General features: G+C 30.2%; 1 non-coding gene across 1 annotated transcript; it reads left to right on the top strand.

The window, feature by feature from the left end:
* Positions 1-6,512: 6,512 nt before the first annotated feature.
* Positions 6,513-6,584, top strand: TRNAT-GGU (transfer RNA threonine (anticodon GGU)). The gene has a single exon. It is a non-coding gene; the product is annotated as a tRNA-Thr (tRNA).
* Positions 6,585-7,500: the final 916 nt, after the last annotated feature.

The raw sequence follows: 7,500 nt of genomic DNA, 5'->3' as shown, positions 1-7,500 counted from the left end.
TTTTCTCCTTATCATTCAGGAAAGACAAAAAAATTTCAGGGTAGCAAACATTCTCGAGAATTTCTCTTAGATTCGAACCCATAGCTGATGATAGAACTAGAATAGATATTTTCTGTTTCCTACTCACACGAGCCCATATCCTTGCTTTTCGATCAATCTCTAATTCTAATCTTCCTCCCCAATCAGATATTATGGTGCCGGTATAGACCGAAATTCCGTTATGGTCCAATTCTGACCGGTAATAGATACCGGGGCTTTGCAATATTTGACTGATGACAATTCTGTATAGTCCATTTACTATAGAAGTTCCCAGGGAATTCATTAGAGGAATGTTTCCAATCAAAATTGTTTGTTCTTGCATATCCCTACGGGTTTTCCAAATTAATCCTGCGGATACGTATAATTCAGAAGAATATGTGAGTGATTCATATACAGCATCTCTTTCTTTTATCAATGGTTCTACCAATTTATATGTTTCCACAAATAATTGAAATTCAATTTCTTGATCTGTATCTTCAATTTTTGGAAACTTAGAAAGTTCTTCTGTTAAGCCATGATCAATGAACCTACAAAACCCTTCAAATTGTATCTGATTAAACGCAGGTATTGTAGACATTCTCTCATTTCCACCCCCAAGCATTTTATTTATTTCCCATTTATAAAAAAAATCCCATTATTTGCTTAAAATGGATCGATCTAGCAATGATGGAATTTATATTATGTTTACTGAATCACATGAAATTTTACCTAACTTCATAGGTGTAATAGATGTAATGCATGAAATACATATGAACGTAGGAATAAAGAGACTTTGATACTCAAATTAAATTGGAATTTGCAACAACTACAAATGAATTGGTAAATTCTATTTAGAATTATGGAGTTTTGTATAAAATATCTATATCAAAACAAAAGTGAGTCAATTTCTACCATTATTATGATATTCCAATCGGATTGGGTACTATAAATAGATTCGGGATTTGATCTGAAGAAACAATATAGAATTTTTTTTATTTAACAACATGGAACTTTTTCGTAGATTTCACTGTTAAAAAAAATTCGCATAGAAGAGAGATATTTTACCTATACCTATATTTTTTTTAGTAGAATTCGTAGAATGCGATTGAAGTATGTATAAGGACTTGTATTTATTAATAAACATGTGCAGATATATATATATAGTTAGTTATATATATCGCCTCCTTTATTACAGTTCTATGGGGAACATCACATGTCGTACTCTATCAAAAATTTATATTTTCTATTTAATGATAATGAAAAAAAAAATTCTAAAAACAGAATTCCGAACATTTCCTATAAACATCTTATATATATATAAGATATTAGATTTAGATAATAGTAATCGTTTATGTTCTGGGGTTTACATATACTCATAATCGCTATTAAAATTGTCATTAATAAGGATTTTTTTATGGTTATGGAAACGAATCAATACGGATGGATTAGTAATGATTAGTTATCTATCAATTTTTATTTATTTAGGTAAGGTATCCATTTTTGGATTGTTTTCTTATATCATTAGGGAAACCGAATTTGCAATTTCAATCCAAGAATCATTTATGAATTCACAGTCAATAGTTAAAGTTAACGGTTCCCATTTGTCCTGATTTTTTGCTTTTGTGAATGAAAATCCACATTTTTTTTTCAATAGAAAAAGCAAAGTTTTGCGGTTTTTCGTTTTAGATATTGTGTGTTGTAAGATACTATCTATCTAAGAGATAGAGCCAATCCAATATTTTGTATCGTTTTGGCGGCATGGCCGAGCGGTAAGGCGGGGGACTGCAAATCCCTTTTTCCCCAGTTCAAATCCGGGTGTCGCCTCAGCAACAAACAAAAGAATCAAAATACCCTCTTCTGTTTTGCTGATATAACTTTATCATTTTTTTTAGAAGAAAAGCATCTTTAGATTTGCTTGATTCTAAGCATCGTTGGGGTTCTCTAAAATGTTATAAATCCTTGCGTATAGGTTTCGTTTCCAGAATTTAGTAGAGTAATGAAAAATAATCGTTAAATCTTGAGATGATAGCCCTTCGACTACTAATGTAGTGTCTACTCATTGGGTCTTGAATTAGGGAATATAATTTCATTTTTCCTTACGGAAAGGAGGAAGATACTTGATATACGGACTCATGAAAGTATCTGAGTACTCGAGCATTCAATCAATATTATATTGAATGAATAATTGGCTTTTTTTTTTATTTTAATCTTAAAAAAAGAACTTATTTCTTTTCGATAAGCTCTAACCACGCATGTAATAGGCCATCCCATCTTCCGATTGTCTCTATGAAACAATCGGGGGGACAGTAAAGATTAGATCAAATGAGAAAGGAATAATAGTAGGGTTATGTGATAGATACTATCTTGATTCTCTATTTTGAGACTTTTTACTTAATGTAATGAAATGCAGGACAACAAAAGAAAGACTAGGTCTTATTATTCCTACATGTTACTAACATTCTTTTGATACTTCCAAGAGTTTTTCTGCCTCTTTTATTTATTTGTACTGAATTTTTTCGATTATACTAGAAATCATATAATAACTTGGGATAATTCGATTTTTTGTATTGTTTCATCAATGGTGTTGTGCCCGAATCTCTTTTTGACTATGCGCTAGTGATTCCACTATTATTAGTGAATAATAATTATTAGTGAGCAATAATGGAATAATTCTTTTATATTCATAGAGATAGGGGACATAATTCACATGGATATGGTAAGTCTCGCTTGGGGCTGCTTTAATGGTAGTCTTTACATTTTCTCTTTCCCTCGTAGTATGGGGAAGAAGTGGACTCTAGAAGTACTACTAATTGAAAAATAAAACTGTATTGTTTTTGGTTTATTTTATAGATCGTTCTGCAAAACTTTTTTTCTTTTATTTTGAAAAGTAAAAAAAAAAAGAGTTCGGATTATAAGTTTTTAAGTGGATCCATACTTTCAACACGAAAGAACATAGACATAGTGGTTGTCCAATGAGATACTACGCATAATAATATACTACCTCATAATAAGATAGTACCTCGGGGTAGCCACCCACATATTACGTGCTTACCACTTCTTTTATTTATTATTATTAGTATTTTAGTTATTTTCAAAATAGGATTTTTTCTTGTTTTAGGGAACTCATTTCATATCATGCTTCAAACGTTAAATAAAAATGGGGTTTGCTAATTCTTTTCGAAATCCGAAGATAAAAAGTTCCCATGGAACCGAACTCCTGGATCATCTGTCAACTGCTCAATCAATTACTTCTTTCGAATGCTAAAAAAAAATTAGTGGCCTTTCGATTATTTGATTTCAGATTCATTCTAATCAACATGAATTATGAAGCAAAGAAATAGAATTGGGCCACTATGTATATTAGATTAATATTACATATATGTAATTGATATGATATCTATATATAAATAGAAAGATATATATTGTATATTCATCTATATTCAAATTGATCGATATTCAACCTCTATTTTTATAGAGTACAATTTTATATTTATACACTTCAATAACAATAATAGATAGTATGGTAGAAGGATTCATATATTTCTTTCTACCATACTATCGGATCTTATCGAATACTTCTCTCGTAGAATACTGATAATTCTAGTCCGCCAATTTCATTTAAGACGCGAAATTTTAATGCTTTTCATTTTTCTTATCTTCAATCATTGATAAGAACTAAAACGTCAAGGTTAATTCAAATTAATCACTTTGACTGATTGTTTTTACGTATATTATAAGTAAAAAGGCGGTCGGAACTAGAATGAACAGTGCAGTAGCAATAAATGCGAGAATATTTACTTCCATAATATCATCGTTTCATTTTTTATTCGCAATAACTCGGGATTTAATCCCATAGAGATGATAAATGTTTCGCTTGTAAATTCAAGGGGATGCGTTGCATCTCGATGATATCGAATCGTATTAAAATATCATGAATAACAATATCGGAGCTATCAAATCGATTCATCGTCGAGAATTGAATAGTATAACATAGGAAGATCTTTTATCCATACCGAATTTAAACAAAATGGGATTCCTGATGCAATCAAGAATTTCGTTACTTTTTTTTATTTATAATTTTTTGCATTCTTTCTTTTCTATAATCTACTGCCCTCTTATTCAATGCAATCATCTGATGAAGTCTCATCAGACTACCTTTACCCTTACATTGTTTATAAACAAACTCAAGCAAAGAATAGCAGCGAAATTCAAAAAAGGAAAAGGAGGTAGGTTCGAACTAAACTCCTTCCTTTTTTTGTACTTATAAAATCTTCTTAAAAAAAAGAAATAAAAACGAAACTTAAACTTTCAAAAATTCTTAATTACCTCACTAAGAGAGATAGATGGGATCCTTGTTTGTATTAATATCCTCTTTCCTTGAATTAGTAGTGGGACGTATATATCAAAAGTTAAGTGTTAAATTTTAATAAGATAGATTATTTCAATAGATTATTTCAAATTCAAATTAGTAATTGAATTTACTAATTGAGGTTACAAAAAATCGGAGCCAGAACGGATATATTTTGCTTTCAGACGAAAAATTAGATCAAAGTTTACTATGTAAACTTTATTTTGTATCGTCCAAATTCCCTTTATGTATGTGCTTTCCGGAAACGTATAGTACTCTATTTCATTAGAAAAATCGGGCGTAATCAACTAGACCCAGTACGCCTTCGAATCCTGAATATGATGCTACCAATAATTGTGGTAATTCACTATATGGCACATATGTCTTTCTCCCATCAATTAGTACTCGTTGAAGAAATCAAAATTCCCATATTTTTTTGTTGAAAAATGTGGAAAAAAAATAAGAGAGATCCCGTTTGGAATAAAATTCAGTTATGTTATTTGTTCTCTCTTTCACAGGAAAGGAAGAGATTAATTGATGTATTTTTTTTTTATTGGATTTGGATCCATCGGGACTGACGGGACTCGAACCCGCAGCTTCCGCCTTGACAGGGCGGTGCTCTGACCAATTGAACTACAATCCCAGGGAAATAAAGTGTACAACATATGTTGTTGATTTAATTTCCTTCAAACCTTTCTATGTAGATTTTTGATTCGAATTGTCATATTCTACCAGACAGAGACGCGAGTAATAAAGTAATAGATTGATATGCGCGGAGACATGGACTTTAGTGTGAGAAGCATGGATTAATATTTATTTTTTCGTTATTGTAAAATTGATTGATTATCAATCTGTCAATGAATAAAAAAAGAGTTTTTTTTTTTATTCTTTCATATCAAGTCAAGTATTTCTGTAGAAGGACAAATAGGTTATATCATTTTATGGTGGATACGCGATATATTGGGCCGAGCTGGATTTGAACCAGCGTAGACATATTGCCAACGAATTTACAGTCCGTCCCCATTAACCGCTCGGGCATCGACCCGGGAAGAATCAATTCCAAGCTTGTTGATAATCCATGATCAACTTCCTTTCGTAGTACCCTACCCCCAGGGGAAGTCGAATCCCCGCTGCCTCCTTGAAAGAGAGATGTCCTGGACCACTAGACGATGGGGGCATACTTGCCCGACTGCCATCATACTATGATCATAGTATGAATAGTTTTTTGAAATTGTCAATATAAAATAAATATAATGGACTAATATGATGCAATTCGACGTATTTTTCTTTCTTTCATTATTCCATCGAAATTTTTTTATTTGTGATTTCTATTTATGAATCGTTCATTCTAATCACCATTCCCCATATAATTCTATATAGAAATTATTTTATTTTAAATTGCATTTTTTTTTATTTATTTCATTTAAATAATATACATAAATTTGCAAATTGGAATATATAGTTATATTACTTATATTATAGAATATCAAATGAAAATAGTGATTAGTAGTGATTAGAGGAAACCTCTAAAATAAACAAAAATAATAAATATTAGAAAAAAAAATATTCTTTTTTTATTTTATTCTTTTTTTTATTTAAATAATACGAAGGCTAGTACCCTTCGGGAATTGGTCTGCCATATGCTATAAACAGGATTAAACTCCATTTCTCATACTTTCACTCATTGATTCACTCATTGTTAAGATTAGGTTAGGTATATTTCGATCTCACACTAAGCCAAGAAATTAAAAAACGATAAATTTTGAAATCTGGGGATAGGGATCAACAAGTTATTGAAAATTTTTTTCTCGCCAAATAGAATTGCTTTATCAATGATTCGGTGAATGTATCTATGTTCAATTCGTGTGTGTACATGTATGAATCAAATTCATTTCGTTAGGATGGGGCTCATCAATTTAATTAGGGATCGGTCGTATGATGAAACAATTCATTGCATTGATCAAATCCAATATCAAAAAACTATTTTACCTAATACTCATTAGATAAATCCAATTTTTCGTTACTCAATGAGCGACTATGTAGATAAGATATATTTATGTACATATCTTATTATTTATAATTTATAATAATTATATACACTCAACTCATCGTGGCTAGTGTCTGACTCAGAAATTGAATCAAATAGGCCTTTTTAACTCAGTGGTAGAGTAACGCCATGGTAAGGCGTAAGTCATCGGTTCAAATCCGATAAGGGGCTTTGGCTTTTTTCATAAAACTCCAGCCGTAGTATTCATATTTGATTGAGGGGAGAATAGACGACATATTGTTTTTTTTTTTGTAATAAAAAAAGTACAAACCCTATCATTTTAATTTCATTTTTTTATAAAAAAGTTATCTTTAATTATACCAAGTTATTATTATAATGAATAATATAATAGTAATTATAGTTAGAAACTCAAAATTAGAAATTATATAGTGACACATTTTTTTATTATTTTGATTCTAGAATTTCTAATTCTAGAATTTATATATTTTCTTATTCTATAGAATATATAAATTCTATTATTTTATTCTAGATTCTATTCTAATCCTTAGAATAGATTCAAATAATCTATCATGATTCTAATGACTCATCATAAGTTGTTTCCTTGAATTCCAAAATATTCCTATTTTTCATTATTCCAATCAATTATAAAGATTCGAAATCAACAAAAAAAAAAATAAAAAGTAAGTGGACCTAACCCGTTGAATCATGACTATATCCACTATTCTGATATTCAAATTCGATAAGGATGAAATTAGAACAGTGGATCTTTTTTATTTCATTTTCATATTTATTTGGACTCCACACACAGGAATCTGTCGATATTTCCGATTAAATCCTCTTGTTTGTAGACGTTCTATAGTAAAAAATTGCTATTTCTCTTTCTCCACAGAGAAACGTTTATTCCAAGTCACAACATATGAGCCGTTTAAAAATATCTTTCTTTGATTCCAAAACAGAAGATAACAGAGGATAAGATAAATTTCTATCTCTATAAGATAAGATATTTTCTATCTCTATAAAAAAGATAGATTATATATCAGATCACGGCTCCATGTGCCAAATATTTCCATATTGATACATATTCAATATATGTTCCAACAATGTGACGAAGAATGGAGACGAGAAC

The sequence above is a fragment of the Cucumis melo genome, unplaced genomic scaffold (assembly GCF_025177605.1).
Source record: "Cucumis melo cultivar AY unplaced genomic scaffold, USDA_Cmelo_AY_1.0 utg002275l, whole genome shotgun sequence".
NCBI lineage: Eukaryota > Viridiplantae > Streptophyta > Magnoliopsida > Cucurbitales > Cucurbitaceae > Cucumis > Cucumis melo.
The sequence above is the reverse complement of the archived record's forward strand: the minus strand, read 5'-3'. Positions and strand labels throughout refer to the sequence as shown.